This window comes from Aulonocara stuartgranti (assembly GCF_965226115.1).
Source record: "Aulonocara stuartgranti genome assembly, chromosome: 4".
In the NCBI taxonomy this organism is placed as follows: Eukaryota; Metazoa; Chordata; class Actinopteri; order Cichliformes; family Cichlidae; genus Aulonocara; species Aulonocara stuartgranti.
In genome coordinates, this window is record NC_138942.1 from 25260935 (window position 1) to 25276466 (window position 15532).

At 39.3% G+C, this 15532-nt stretch overlaps 1 long non-coding RNA gene across 1 annotated transcript; it reads left to right on the forward strand.

Annotated features, from left to right (window-relative positions):
- Positions 1-14051: 14051 nt before the first annotated feature.
- Positions 14052-14727, forward strand: LOC309704614. The gene is made up of 3 exons (XR_014276313.1): positions 14052-14080; positions 14209-14317; positions 14437-14727. It is a non-coding gene; the product is annotated as an uncharacterized lncRNA (long non-coding RNA).
- The last annotated feature ends 805 nt before the right edge of the window (positions 14728-15532 follow it).

Consider the following 15532-nt stretch of genomic DNA (forward strand, 5'->3'; position numbering starts at 1 on the left):
CCTTTGTGACAATGCATGTGATCCTTCCTTCCATCCTTCTTTCCTTTGTGAAAAAAGCTTGTGATCCTTCCTTCCATCCTTCTTTCCTTTGTGACAAAGCTTGTGATCCTTCCTTCCATCCTTCTTTCCTTTGTGACAATGCTTGTGATCCTTCCTTCCATCCTTCTTTCCTTTGTGACAATGCATGTGATTCTTCCTTCCATCCTTCTTTCCTTTGTGACAATGCATGTGATCCTTCCTTCTTTCCTTTGTGACAATGCATGTGATCCTTCCTTCCATCCTTCTTTCCTTTGTGACAATGCATGTGATCCTTCCTTCCATCCTTCTTTCCTTTGTGAAAAAAGCTTGTGATCCTTCCTTCCATCCTTCTTTCCTTTGTGACAAAGCTTGTGATCCATCCTTCCATCCTTCTTTCCTTTGTGACATTGCATGTCATCCTGCCTTCCATCGTTCTTTCCTTTGTGACAAAGCTTGTGATCTTTCCTTCCATCCTTCTTTCCTTAGTTTAGTTTCAGTTTTCAGATTTATTTGTCATATGCAAGTTAGCACAGGGTCAACATTGCAATTAAATGTGTTTGACGAGCAGCAGTCACTCAGCAGCATGCACAGTAGGAGAAAATATATTAAAATAAAATAAAATAATAAAGAAAATAGAAAAATAGTAAGGAGCAAAATATTAGAGAGACATGGTAAAAGAGAAAAGATGACTGAATATATATGTATCTATAAATATAAATATATGTACATTAGTGATTAAATAAGAAAATCTTGAAAAGAAATATGACGGGAGGGCAGATGGGATATTGCACAGGAATGAGCAGCAGAAAATTAAAGTATTGCACTTGTGACAAAGCTTGTGATCTTTCCTTCCTTCCATCCTTCTTTCCTTTGTGACATTGCATGTCATCCTTCCTTCCATCCTTCTTTCCTTTGTGACAATGCAAGTGATCCTTCCTTCCATCCTTCTTTCCTTTGTGACAATGCATGTGATCCTTCCTTCCATCCTTCTTTCCTTTGTGACAATGCTTGTGATCCTTCCTTCCATCCTTCTTTCCTTTGTGACAATGCATGTGATTCTTCCTTCCATCCTTCTTTCCTTTGTGACATTGCATGTCATCCTGCCTTCCATCGTTCTTTCCTTTGTGACAAAGCATGTGATCCTTCCTTCCATCCTTCTTTCCTTTGTGACAATGCATGTGATTCTTCCTTCCATCCTTCTTTCCTTTGTGACATTGCATGTCATCCTGCCTTCCATCGTTCTTTCCTTTGTGACAATGCATGTGATCCTTCCTTCCATCCTTCTTTCCTTTGTGACAATGCATGTGATTCTTCCTTCCATCCTTCTTTCCTTTGTGACATTGCATGTCATCCTGCCTTCCATCGTTCTTTCCTTTGTGACAATGCATGTGATCCTTCCTTCCATCCTTCTTTCCTTTGTGACAATGCATGTGATTCTTCCTTCCATCCTTCTTTCCTTTGTGACATTGCATGTCATCCTGCCTTCCATTGTTCTTTCCTTTGTGACAATGCATGTGATCCTTCCTTCCATCCTTCTTTCCTTTGTGACAATGCTTGTGATCCTTCCTTCCATCCTTCTTTCCTTTGTGACAATGCTTGTGATCCTTCCTTCCATCCTTCTTTCCTTTGTGACAAAGCTTGTGATCTTTCCTTCTATCCTTCTTTCCTTAGTTTAGTTTCAGTTTTCAGATTTATTTGTCATATGCAAGTTAGCACAGGGTCAACATTGCAATTAAATGTGTTTGACGAGCAGCAGTCACTCAACAGCATGCACAGTAGGAGAAAATATATTAAAATAAAATAAAACAATAAAGAAAATAGAAAAATAGTAAGGAGCAAAATATTAGAGAGACATGGTAAAAGAGAAAAGATGACTGAATATATATGTATCTATAAATATAAATATATGTACATTAGTGATTACATAAGAAAATCTTGAAAAGAAAAATGACGGGAGGGCAGATGGGATATTGCACAGGAATGAGCAGCAGAAAATTAAAGTATTGCACTTGTGACAAAGCTTGTGATCTTTCCTTCCTTCCATCCTTCTTTCCTTTGTGACAAAGCTTGTGATCCTTCCTTCCATCCTTCTTTCCTTTGTGACAATGCATGTCATCCTTCCTTCCATCCTTCTTTCCTTTGTGACAATGCATGTCATCCTTCCTTCCATCCTTCTTTCCTTTGTGACAAAGCTTGTGATCCTTCCTTCGATCCTTCTTTCCTTTGTGACAATGCATGTGATTCTTCCTTCCATCCTCCTTTCCTTTGTGACATTGCATGTCATCCTGCCTTCCATCGTTCTTTCCTTTGTGACAATGCAAGTGATCCTTCCTTCCATCCTTCTTTCCTTTGTGACAATGCATGTGATCCTTCCTTCCATCCTTCTTTCCTTTGTGACAATGCTTGTGATCCTTCCTTCCATCCTTCTTTCCTTTGTGACAATGCATGTGATTCTTCCTTCCATCCTTCTTTCCTTTGTGACATTGCATGTCATCCTGCCTTCCATCGTTCTTTCCTTTGTGACAAAGCATGTGATCCTTCCTTCCATCCTTCTTTCCTTTGTGACAATGCATGTGATTCTTCCTTCCATCCTTCTTTCCTTTGTGACATTGCATGTCATCCTGCCTTCCATCGTTCTTTCCTTTGTGACAATGCATGTGATCCTTCCTTCCATCCTTCTTTCCTTTGTGACAATGCATGTGATTCTTCCTTCCATCCTTCTTTCCTTTGTGACATTGCATGTCATCCTGCCTTCCATCGTTCTTTCCTTTGTGACAAAGCTTGTGATCTTTCCTTCCATCCTTCTTTCCTTAGTTTAGTTTCAGTTTTCAGATTTATTTGTCATATGCAAGTTAGCACAGGGTCAACATTGCAATTAAATGTGTTTGACGAGCAGCAGTCACTCAGCAGCATGCACAGTAGGAGAAAATATATTAAAATAAAATAAAATAATAAAGAAAATAGAAAAATAGTAAGGAGCAAAATATTAGAGAGACATGGTAAAAGAGAAAAGATGACTGAATATATATGTATCTATAAATATAAATATATGTACATTAGTGATTAAATAAGAAAATCTTGAAAAGAAATATGACGGGAGGGCAGATGGGATATTGCACAGGAATGAGCAGCAGAAAATTAAAGTATTGCACTTGTGACAAAGCTTGTGATCTTTCCTTCCTTCCATCCTTCTTTCCTTTGTGACATTGCATGTCATCCTTCCTTCCATCCTTCTTTCCTTTGTGACAATGCATGTGATCCTTCCTTCCATCCTTCTTTCCTTTGTGACAATGCTTGTGATCCTTCCTTCCATCCTTCTTTCCTTTGTGACAATGCTTGTGATCCTTCCTTCCATCCTTCTTTCCTTTGTGACAATGCATGTGATTCTTCCTTCCATCCTTCTTTCCTTTGTGACATTGCATGTCATCCTGCCTTCCATCGTTCTTTCCTTTGTGACAAAGCATGTGATCCTTCCTTCCATCCTTCTTTCCTTTGTGACAATGCATGTGATTCTTCCTTCCATCCTTCTTTCCTTTGTGACATTGCATGTCATCCTGCCTTCCATCGTTCTTTCCTTTGTGACAAAGCATGTGATCCTTCCTTCCATCCTTCTTTCCTTTGTGACAATGCATGTGATTCTTCCTTCCATCCTTCTTTCCTTTGTGACATTGCATGTCATCCTGCCTTCCATCCTTCTTTCCTTTGTGACAAAGCATGTGATCCTTCCTTCCATCCTTCTTTCCTTTGTGACAATGCATGTGATCCTTCCTTCCATCCTTCTTTCCTTTGTGACAATGCTTGTGATCCTTCCTTCCATCCTTCTTTCCTTTGTGACAATGCATGTGATCCTTCCTTCCATCCTTCTTTCCTTTGTGACAATGCTTGTGATCCTTCCTTCCATCCTTCTTTCCTTTGTGACAATGCATGTGATTCTTCCTTCCATCCTTCTTTCCTTTGTGACAATGCATGTGATCCTTCCTTCTTTCCTTTGTGACAATGCATGTGATCCTTCCTTCCATCCTTCTTTCCTTTGTGACAATGCATGTGATCCTTCCTTCCATCCTTCTTTCCTTTGTGAAAAAAGCTTGTGATCCTTCCTTCCATCCTTCTTTCCTTTGTGACAAAGCTTGTGATCCATCCTTCCATCCTTCTTTCCTTTGTGACAATGCATGTGATTCTTCCTTCCATCGTTCTTTCCTTTGTGACAATGCATGTGATCCTTCCTTCCATCCTTCTTTCCTTTGTGACAATGCTTGTGATCCTTCCTTCCATCCTTCTTTCCTTTGTGACAATGCATGTGATCCTTCCTTCCATCCTTCTTTCCTTTGTGACAATGCATGTGATTCTTCCTTCCATCCTTCTTTCCTTTGTGACATTGCATGTCATCCTGCCTTCCATCGTTCTTTCCTTTGTGACAATGCTTGTGATCCTTCCTTCCATCCTTCTTTCCTTTGTGACAATGCTTGTGATCCTTCCTTCCATCCTTCTTTCCTTTGTGACAATGCATGTGATTCTTCCTTCCATCCTTCTTTCCTTTTTGACATTGCATGTCATCCTGCCTTCCATCGTTCTTTCCTTTGTGACAATGCATGTGATCCTTCCTTCCATCCTTCTTTCCTTTGTGACAATGCATGTGATTCTTCCTTCCATCCTTCTTTCCTTTGTGACATTGCATGTCATCCTGCCTTCCATCGTTCTTTCCTTTGTGACAATGCATGTGATCCTTCCTTCCATCCTTCTTTCCTTTGTGACAATGCATGTGATTCTTCCTTCCATCCTTCTTTCCTTTGTGACAATGCTTGTGATCCTTCCTTCCTTCCATCCTTCTTTTCTTTGTGACAATGCATGTGATCCTTCCATCCATCCTTCTTTCCTTTGTGACAAAGCTTGTGATCTTTCCTCCCATCCTTCTTTCCTTTGTGACAAAGCTTGTGATCCTTCCTTCCATCCTTCTTTCCTTTGTGACAAAGCTTGTGATCTTTCCTTCCATCCTTCTTTCCTTAGTTTAGTTTCAGTCTTCAGATTTATTTGTCATATGCAAGTTAGCACAGGGTCAACATTGCAATTAAATGTGTTTGACGAGCAGCAGTCACTCAGCAGCATGCACAGTAGGAGAAAATATATTAAAATAAAATAAAACAATAAAGAAAATAGAAAAATAGTAAGGAGCAAAATATTAGAGAGACATTGTAAAAGAGAAAAGTTGACTGAATATATACGTATCTATAAATATAAATATATGTACATTAGTGATTAAATAAGAAAATCTTGAAAAGAAATATGACGGGAGGGCAGATGGGATATTGCACAGGAATGAGCAGCAGAAAATTAAAGTATTGCACTTGTGACAAAGCTTGTGATCTTTCCTTCCTTCCATCCTTCTTTCCTTTGTGACAAAGCTTGTAATCCTTCCTTCCATCCTTCTTTCCTTTGTGACAATGCATGTGATCCTTCCTTCCATCCTTCTTTCCTTTGTGACAATGCATGTGATCCTTCCTTCCATCCTTCTTTCCTTTGTGACAATGCATGTGATCCTTCCTTCCATCCTTCTTTCCTTTGTGACAATGCATGTGATCCTTCCTTCCATCCTTCTTTCCTTTGTGACAATGCATGTAATCCTTCCTTCCATCCTTCTTTCCTTTGTGACAATGCTTGTGATCCTTCCTTCCATCCTTCTTTCCTTTGTAACAATGCATGTGATCCTTCCTTCCATCCTTCTTTCCTTTGTGACAATGCATGTGATCCTTCCTTCAATCCTTCTTTCCTTTGTGACAATGCATGTGATCCTTCCTTCCACCCTTCTTTCCTTTGTGACAATGCATGTGATCCTTCCTTCCATCCTTCTTTCCTTTGTGACAAAGCTTGTGATCCTTCCTTCCATCCTTCTTTCCTTAGTTTAGTTTTAGTTTTCAGATTTATTTGTCATATGCAAGTTAGCACAGGGTCAACATTGCAATTAAATGTGTTTGACGAGCAGCAGTCACTCAGCAGCATGCACAGTAGGATAAAATATATTAAAATAAAATAAAATAATAAAGAAAATAGAAAAATAGTAAGGAGCAAAATATTAGAGAGACATGGTAAAAGAGAAAAGATGACTGAATATATACGTATCTATAAATATAAATATATGTACATTAGTGATTAAATAAGAAAATCTTGAAAAGAAATATGACGGGAGGGCAGATGGGATATTGCACAGGAATGAGCAGCAGAAAATTAAAGTATTGCACTTGTGACAAAGCATGTGATCTTTCCTTCCTTCCATCCTTCTTTCCTTTGTGACAAAGCTTGTGATCCTTCCTTCCTTCCTTCCATCCTTCTTTCCTTTGTGACAAAGCTTGTGATCCTTCCTTCCTTCCTTCCATCCTTCTTTCCTTTGTGACATTGCATGTGATCCTTCCTTCCATCCTTCTTTCCTTTGTGACAAAGCTTGTGATCCTTCCTTCCATCCTTCTTTCCTTTGTGACAAAAAGCTTGTGATCCATCCTTCCATCCTTCTTTCCTTTGTGACAATGCATGTGATCCTTCCTTCCATCCTTCTTTCCTTTGTGACAATGCATGTGATTCTTCCTTCCATCCTTCTTTCCTTTGTGACATTGCATGTCATCCTGCCTTCCATCGTTCTTTCCTTTGTGACAATGCATGTGATCCTTCCTTCCATCCTTCTTTCCTTTGTGACAATGCATGTGATTCTTCCTTCCATCCTTCTTTCCTTTGTGACATTGCATGTCATCCTGCCTTCCATCGTTCTTTCCTTTGTGACAATGCATGTGATCCTTCCTTCCATCCTTCTTTCCTTTGTGACAATGCTTTTGATCCTTCCTTCCATCCTTCTTTCCTTTGTGACATTGCATGTCATCCTGCCTTCCATCGTTCTTTCCTTTGTGAAAATGCATGTGATCCTTCCTTCCATCCTTCTTTCCTTTGTGACAATGCTTGTGATCCTTCCTTCCATCCTTCTTTCCTTTGTGACAATGCTTGTGATCCTTCCTTCCATCCTTCTTTCCTTTGTGACAATGCATGTGATCCTTCCATCCATCCTTCTTTCCTTTGTGACAAAGCTTGTGATCCTTCCTTCCATCCTTCTTTCCTTTGTGACAAAGCTTGTGATCCTTCCTTCCATCCTTCTTTCCTTTGTGACATTGCATGTCATCCTGCCTTCCATCGTTCTTTCCTTTGTGACAATGCATGTGATCCTTCCTTCCATCCTTCTTTCCTTTGTGACAATGCTTGTGATCCTTCCTTCCATCCTTCTTTCCTTTGTGACAAAGCTTGTGATCCTTCCTTCCATCCTTCTTTCCTTTGTGACAAAGCTTGTGATCCATCCTTCCATCCTTCTTTCCTTTGTGACAATGAATGTGATCCTTCCTTCCATCCTTCTTTCCTTTGTGACAAAGCTTGTGATCCTTCCTTCCATCCTTCTTTCCTTTGTGACAAAGCTTGTGATCCATCCTTCCATCCTTCTTTCCTTTGTGACAATGCATGTCATCCTTCCTTCCATCCTTCTTTCCTTTGTGACAATGCTTGTGATCCTTCCTTCCATCCTTCTTTCCTTTGTGACAATGCTTGTGATCCTTCCTTCCATCCTTCTTTCCTTTGTGACAATGCTTGTGATCCTTCCTTCCATCCTTCTTTCCTTTGTGACAATGCATGTGATTCTTCCTTCCATCCTTCTTTCCTTTGTGACATTGCATGTCATCCTGCCTTCCATCCTTCTTTCCTTTGTGACAATGCATGTGATCCTTCCTTCCATCCTTCTTTCCTTTGTGACAATGCATGTGATTCTTCCTTCCATCCTTCTTTCCTTTGTGACATTGCATGTCATCCTGCCTTCCATCCTTCTTTCCTTTGTGACAATGCATGTGATCCTTCCTTCCATCCTTCTTTCCTTTGTGACAATGCTTGTGATCCTTCCTTCCATCCTTCTTTCCTTTGCGACAATGCTTGTGATCCTTCCTTCCTTCCATCCTTCTTTCCTTTGTGACAATGCATGTTATCCTTCCTTCCATCCTTCTTTCCTTTGTGACAAAGCTTGTGATCTTTCCTCCCATCCTTCTTTCCTTTGTGACAAAGCTTGTGATCTTTCCTTCTATCCTTCTTTCCTTTGTGACAATGCATGTGATTCTTCCTTCCATCCTTCTTTCCTTTGTGACATTGCATGTCATCCTGCCTTCCATCGTTCTTTCCTTTGTGACAATGCATGTGATCCTTCCTTCCATCCTTCTTTCCTTTGTGACAATGCATGTGATTCTTCCTTCCATCCTTCTTTCCTTTGTGACATTGCATGTCATCCTGCCTTCCATTGTTCTTTCCTTTGTGACAATGCATGTGATCCTTCCTTCCATCCTTCTTTCCTTTGTGACAATGCTTGTGATCCTTCCTTCCATCCTTCTTTCCTTTGTGACAATGCTTGTGATCCTTCCTTCCATCCTTCTTTCCTTTGTGACAAAGCTTGTGATCTTTCCTTCTATCCTTCTTTCCTTAGTTTAGTTTCAGTTTTCAGATTTATTTGTCATATGCAAGTTAGCACAGGGTCAACATTGCAATTAAATGTGTTTGACGAGCAGCAGTCACTCAACAGCATGCACAGTAGGAGAAAATATATTAAAATAAAATAAAACAATAAAGAAAATAGAAAAATAGTAAGGAGCAAAATATTAGAGAGACATGGTAAAAGAGAAAAGTTGACTGAATATATATGTATCTATAAATATAAATATATGTACATTAGTGATTAAATAAGAAAATCTTGAAAAGAAATATGACGGGAGGGCAGATGGGATATTGCACAGGAATGAGCAGCAGAAAATTAAAGTATTGCACTTGTGACAAAGCTTGTGATCTTTCCTTCCTTCCATCCTTCTTTCCTTTGTGACAAAGCTTGTGATCCTTCCTTCCATCCTTCTTTCCTTTGTGACAATGCATGTCATCCTTCCTTCCATCCTTCTTTCCTTTGTGACAATGCATGTCATCCTTCCTTCCATCCTTCTTTCCTTTGTGACAAAGCTTGTGATCCTTCCTTCGATCCTTCTTTCCTTTGTGACAATGCATGTGATTCTTCCTTCCATCCTTCTTTCCTTTGTGACATTGCATGTCATCCTGCCTTCCATCGTTCTTTCCTTTGTGACAATGCAAGTGATCCTTCCTTCCATCCTTCTTTCCTTTGTGACAATGCATGTGATCCTTCCTTCCATCCTTCTTTCCTTTGTGACAATGCTTGTGATCCTTCCTTCCATCCTTCTTTCCTTTGTGACAATGCATGTGATTCTTCCTTCCATCCTTCTTTCCTTTGTGACATTGCATGTCATCCTGCCTTCCATCGTTCTTTCCTTTGTGACAAAGCATGTGATCCTTCCTTCCATCCTTCTTTCCTTTGTGACAATGCATGTGATCCTTCCTTCCATCCTTCTTTCCTTTGTGACAATGCTTGTGATCCTTCCTTCCATCCTTCTTTCCTTTGTGACAATGCATGTGATTCTTCCTTCCATCCTTCTTTCCTTTGTGACATTGCATGTCATCCTGCCTTCCATCGTTCTTTCCTTTGTGACAAAGCATGTGATCCTTCCTTCCATCCTTCTTTCCTTTGTGACAATGCATGTGATTCTTCCTTCCATCCTTCTTTCCTTTGTGACATTGCATGTCATCCTGCCTTCCATCGTTCTTTCCTTTGTGACAAAGCATGTGATCCTTCCTTCCATCCTTCTTTCCTTTGTGACAATGCATGTGATCCTTCCTTCCATCCTTCTTTCCTTTGTGACAATGCTTGTGATCCTTCCTTCCATCCTTCTTTCCTTTGTGACAATGCATGTGATTCTTCCTTCCATCCTTCTTTCCTTTGTGACATTGCATGTCATCCTGCCTTCCATCGTTCTTTCCTTTGTGACAAAGCATGTGATCCTTCCTTCCATCCTTCTTTCCTTTGTGACAATGCATGTGATTCTTCCTTCCATCCTTCTTTCCTTTGTGACATTGCATGTCATCCTGCCTTCCATCGTTCTTTCCTTTGTGACAATGCATGTGATCCTTCCTTCCATCCTTCTTTCCTTTGTGACAATGCATGTGATTCTTCCTTCCATCCTTCTTTCCTTTGTGACATTGCATGTCATCCTGTCTTCCATCGTTCTTTCCTTTGTGACAAAGCTTGTGATCCTTCCTTCCATCCTTCTTTCCTTTGTGACAAAGCTTGTGATCTTTCCTTCCATCCTTCTTTCCTTAGTTTAGTTTCAGTTTTCAGATTTATTTGTCATATGCAAGTTAGCACAGGGTCAACATTGCAATTAAATGTGTTTGACGAGCAGCAGTCACTCAGCAGCATGCACAGTAGGAGAAAATATATTAAAATAAAATAAAATAATAAAGAAAATAGAAAAATAGTAAGGAGCAAAATATTAGAGAGACATGGTAAAAGAGAAAAGATGACTGAATATATATGTATCTATAAATATAAATATATGTACATTAGTGATTAAATAAGAAAATCTTGAAAAGAAATATGACGGGAGGGCAGATGGGATATTGCACAGGAATGAGCAGCAGAAAATTAAAGTATTGCACTTGTGACAAAGCTTGTGATCTTTCCTTCCTTCCATCCTTCTTTCCTTTGTGACATTGCATGTCATCCTGCCTTCCATCGTTCTTTCCTTTGTGACAATGCATGTGATCCTTCCTTCCATCCTTCTTTCCTTTGTGACAATGCTTGTGATCCTTCCTTCCATCCTTCTTTCCTTTGTGACAATGCTTGTGATCCTTCCTTCCATCCTTCTTTCCTTTGTGACAATGCATGTGATTCTTCCTTCCATCCTTCTTTCCTTTGTGACATTGCATGTCATCCTGCCTTCCATCGTTCTTTTCTTTGTGACAATGCATGTGATCCTTCCTTCCATCCTTCTTTCCTTTGTGACAATGCATGTGATTCTTCCTTCCATCCTTCTTTCCTTTGTGACATTGCATGTCATCCTGCCTTCCATCGTTCTTTCCTTTGTGACAATGCATGTGATCCTTCCTTCCATCCTTCTTTCCTTTGTGACAATGCATGTGATTCTTCCTTCCATCCTTCTTTCCTTTGTGACATTGCATGTCATCCTGCCTTCCATCCTTCTTTCCTTTGTGACAATGCATGTGATTCTTCCTTCCATCCTTCTTTCCTTTGTGACAATGCATGTGATTCTTCCTTCCATCCTTCTTTCCCTTGTGACAATGCTTGTGATCCTTCCTTCCTTCCATCCTTCTTTCCTTTGTGACAATGCATGTGATTCTTCCTTCCATCCTTCTTTCCTTTGTGACATTGCATGTCATCCTGCCTTCCATCGTTCTTTCCTTTGTGACAATGCATGTGATCCTTCCTTCCATCCTTCTTTCCTTTGTGACAATGCATGTGATTCTTCCTTCCATCCTTCTTTCCTTTGTGACATTGCATGTCATCCTGCCTTCCATCGTTCTTTCCTTTGTGACAATGCATGTGATCCTTCCTTCCATCCTTCTTTCCTTTGTGACAATGCATGTGATTCTTCCTTCCATCCTTCTTTCCTTTGTGACAATGCATGTGATTCTTCCTTCCATCCTTCTTTCCTTTGTGACATTGCATGTCATCCTGCCTTCCATCCTTCTTTCCTTTGTGACAAAGCTTGTGATCCATCCTTCCATCCTTCTTTCCTTTGTGACAAAGCTTGTGATCTTTCCTTCCATCCTTCTTTCCTTAGTTTAGTTTCAGTTTTCAGATTTATTTGTCATATGCAAGTTAGCACAGGGTCAACATTGCAATTAAATGTGTTTGACGAGCAGCAGTCACTCAGCAGCATGCACAGTAGGAGAAAATATATTAAAATAAAATAAAACAATAAAGAAAATAGAAAAATAGTAAGGAGCAAAATATTAGAGAGACATGGTAAAAGAGAAAAGATGACTGAATATATATGTATCTATAAATATAAATATATGTACATTAGTGATTAAATAAGAAAATCTTGAAAAGAAATATGACGGGAGGGCAGATGGGATATTGCACAGGAATGAGCAGCAGAAAATTAAAGTATTGCACTTGTGACAAAGCTTGTGATCTTTCCTTCCTTCCATCCTTCTTTCCTTTGTGACAAAGCTTGTGATCCTTCCTTCCATCCTTCTTTCCTTTGTGACAATGCATGTCATCCTTCCTTCCATCCTTCTTTCCTTTGTGACAATGCATGTCATCCTTCCTTCGATCCTTCTTTCCTTTGTGACAATGCATGTGATCCTTCCTTCCATCCTTCTTTCCTTGGTGACAATGCATGTGATCCTTCCTTCCATCCTTCTTTCCTTTGTTTAGTTTTAGTGAGAAGGGTCTGGCTGCAGCCACTGTGGAGCTCCACAGTAGCCGGAAGCACGTGACCTCCACAGTAGCCGGAAGCACGTGACCTCCACAGTAGCCGTAAACACGCATGGATACCGTGGAAGTCTTGCAAGTTGATCGCAAAGGTTAGTTAAGTCTTTCTTATATAAATTTGCCGTTAGTGATTTCATAATTCTAGGAATCGTCTAGTTTTCTTACAATGATCATGTTGCCACTTTTTTTGCGTTACAACAACATTCCTCCTTATTTTATCCATGGCAGAGAAACACACAGATATGCTTTTTCCTGGGCCTGGTTTTAGTAAGAGAGCTGGATTAACGGCTTCTGTGGGCGAGAAGAAGCAAAAACCACATTTTGCATTACAGTATGATTTATTGTTGGCGTCAGAGATGCAAAATAACGAATACTTCAATACTGTACTTAAGTAGAATTTTCTGGTATCTTTACTTTACTGCTGTACTTTTTTGTGCCTACTGTATACTTCTTTATACTTCTACTTCTCACATTTTAGCACGCGTATCTGTACTTTGTAATCCGTACATTTGTAAATCAGCACGCGTGCTTTGGACGCAAGATTACTTCAAAATTTTGTACATAAATTATATTTTAGACCCTGTACTTCTTACTTCGACTTGACTAAAAAGTCGAGCCAGTGCTTTCTAAACAGAGGTATCTAAACTGTAGTAAGGAACGTGTGTACTTGTGACACCTTTGGTTAGCGTCAACACTGCAAATTTCATCACAAACAGATTTATATATTTATCAATACTTCTATTCGTCATTCTTTTCTGTACAGCTTTTGTATTGCCCAGATTTTAGTTAGCCTCTGTTCAATTGACTGTTATATGTCAATAGAAACATATCTCACAGATTAAAGTGTCTTTTAAAATATTTGGGGGTTTTTTTTCAAGAATTTTCTTCCCAAATCTATTACATGCCAAGTGTAAATTGTTATTTCTGCTAAAACCTTAACTTAAATGTGTATATGGTGTTTATCTGTTTCTCTCTGTGTTTTAGATGCACACATCAATCTGGAATTCAGGCTTAAAGCCAGAATTGCAGGAATGCAACACGTGTTGCAGAGGACTCTTTCACTGCCCTCTGTGCCCCACTTTCAGCCCTACTGTCAGGGCAAAGATTGAGGAGCATCTAAGTGTGCATATAAAAAATGCTTTGCCTTTAAAAGGTATGTTTGTATTAAATATACTTTATAGTTATAAATATGCACTTTTTTAAGCACTTCTGCAGTATCTTTGTTGACTTAAAAGTTGCTGTTGATATTGTACAGTTCAGTGCATTCATCTGCAACAAAAATAGTGTTTTTATAAAATATATTTTTATTTACTTTTCACCACTTTTCTTGACATAACTTTTGTGATCCATACCATTTTGCTTTCATTATTGAGGTTGGCTTGGATGTTTTTGTTAACATGTACAATCTGATTGTTAGACAAATTGATTGCATTCTATACAACTACATTTAAATTACATCTGTTTGTTTGTTTGTTTTTTTCTCTTACAGATAAAATGATATGCCGGTGCAGGCAGCCTTGTAGGACAACAGGACACTTTCACTGCCCTGTCTGTAAGATTACAATCATACGGCGTGGGGATATGGCAAGGCATTTATTGTCTTGTCAGCATTCTTCAATGCCAAGTCAGCCACCATTATCAGGACTGCTCCCCGCTGAACTCTTCGAGGAGACCCGTCTCCCCCCCAAGGTTTTGTCTTCGGTATCTGAACCATTTTCTGAGTCTTTGTTAGAACATTCATAAGCTCTACCCTCTGTGTTCAATAAAACTGCAGCTGATGGAAAGTCCATGAAAATGACATGCCCTCACTGTGGCCTTACTCTTCGTAGCTCTGGCAAGCTATTTGCACACTGGAGAGAGGAAGCCAAAGCTGTGCTTGAAGGACAACACGTGCCCATTTTCAGACTGAAAAAGCGCAAGTTCCAGGAAGTCAGTCAGGTCAGTATTCACTTTAAACAGTAGTGTAATTACATGGTTAGTGACATTTGAATAACTGTTAAAAAACTGTTCTGCAACAGAGAAATAACTATGTTTTCATCCCCATTTGCCTGACACAGGAGCCAGCAGTTGTTGAAGATCTGCGTCCTGCTGTGCAGTGGGCTGTCCAAAATAAGGCACATGTAACAATGCCCAAATATCTGTCCTTAAATCAAGGGGACCAGCAGAGGGTCTTAAGAGACATGTCAGAGGAAGAAGACACTGGAGCAAGGGACTTGTTCCTCTTTGTTTTTCAGTTTGCAAAGGACATGGAGCTCTTTTTGAAAGCATGTGCTGATGATCAGGGGCTAAGGGTCAGTGCTATGTTTGACATGTAATGGACAAATGAAGGCACTGGCTGTGTTTGTTTAATATGTTGTTGTTGTTGTTGTAGTTTTGTTTTTGCATAGTACAAAATTCCAATTAAACTTATTTCAAAATGTTGTTCACTTGATTCTGTGTCCATACTTATAATAAATGATTACAGTGAAACAGCATTAAATGTAAATGTAACAGCATTTTTTTAAACTTGTAATTTCAAAATAAAAAGCTTATTGTTGATATTAACAGTAAAGAATTGTAATCAATAATATTTTTATACATTTTAAACATTAACACTCTGGGCTCTATCCTGGCTATCTGTGGACACTTCACTTATTCTTTTTTTTGACTACTGCACTGCAGTGGACCAAAACAATGACACGGGTTTGATCTTAAGGATCTAATAGTTATGTGTGTTGTGCATGACATTGCCACACAAATATGTATTTGCAAGATAGAGTAGAATAAATTATGACGCATGAAATATTACATAGGCTGCAGTGAATTTCTGTTGATACAGCCAATTGAGCTTTGAGTTTCCCAGTCAAACTTAGCTTTGAAGCACCTGCTAAAAACACTTTTACTCTTTTACATTTCATAACAAGACACCATAGCCAAAATATTAACAAAATATATATTATTAAAAAATTCAAAGCTGCACATACAGCAACAAACACCGTTAGTAAATGTGTCCTGGAGTTTATGCAGGTGCAGAAAGTGCTGCTGCTGTAAGTCAGCCTAACAGCTTACAGATCACTTATTTTTCTGGAAAGATGGTAGGAAGGGCATCACTGCTCATTTCTACAGTCTCCCAGATCTTGGAATACAATCCCTTTGTACCATGAAACCACTTCG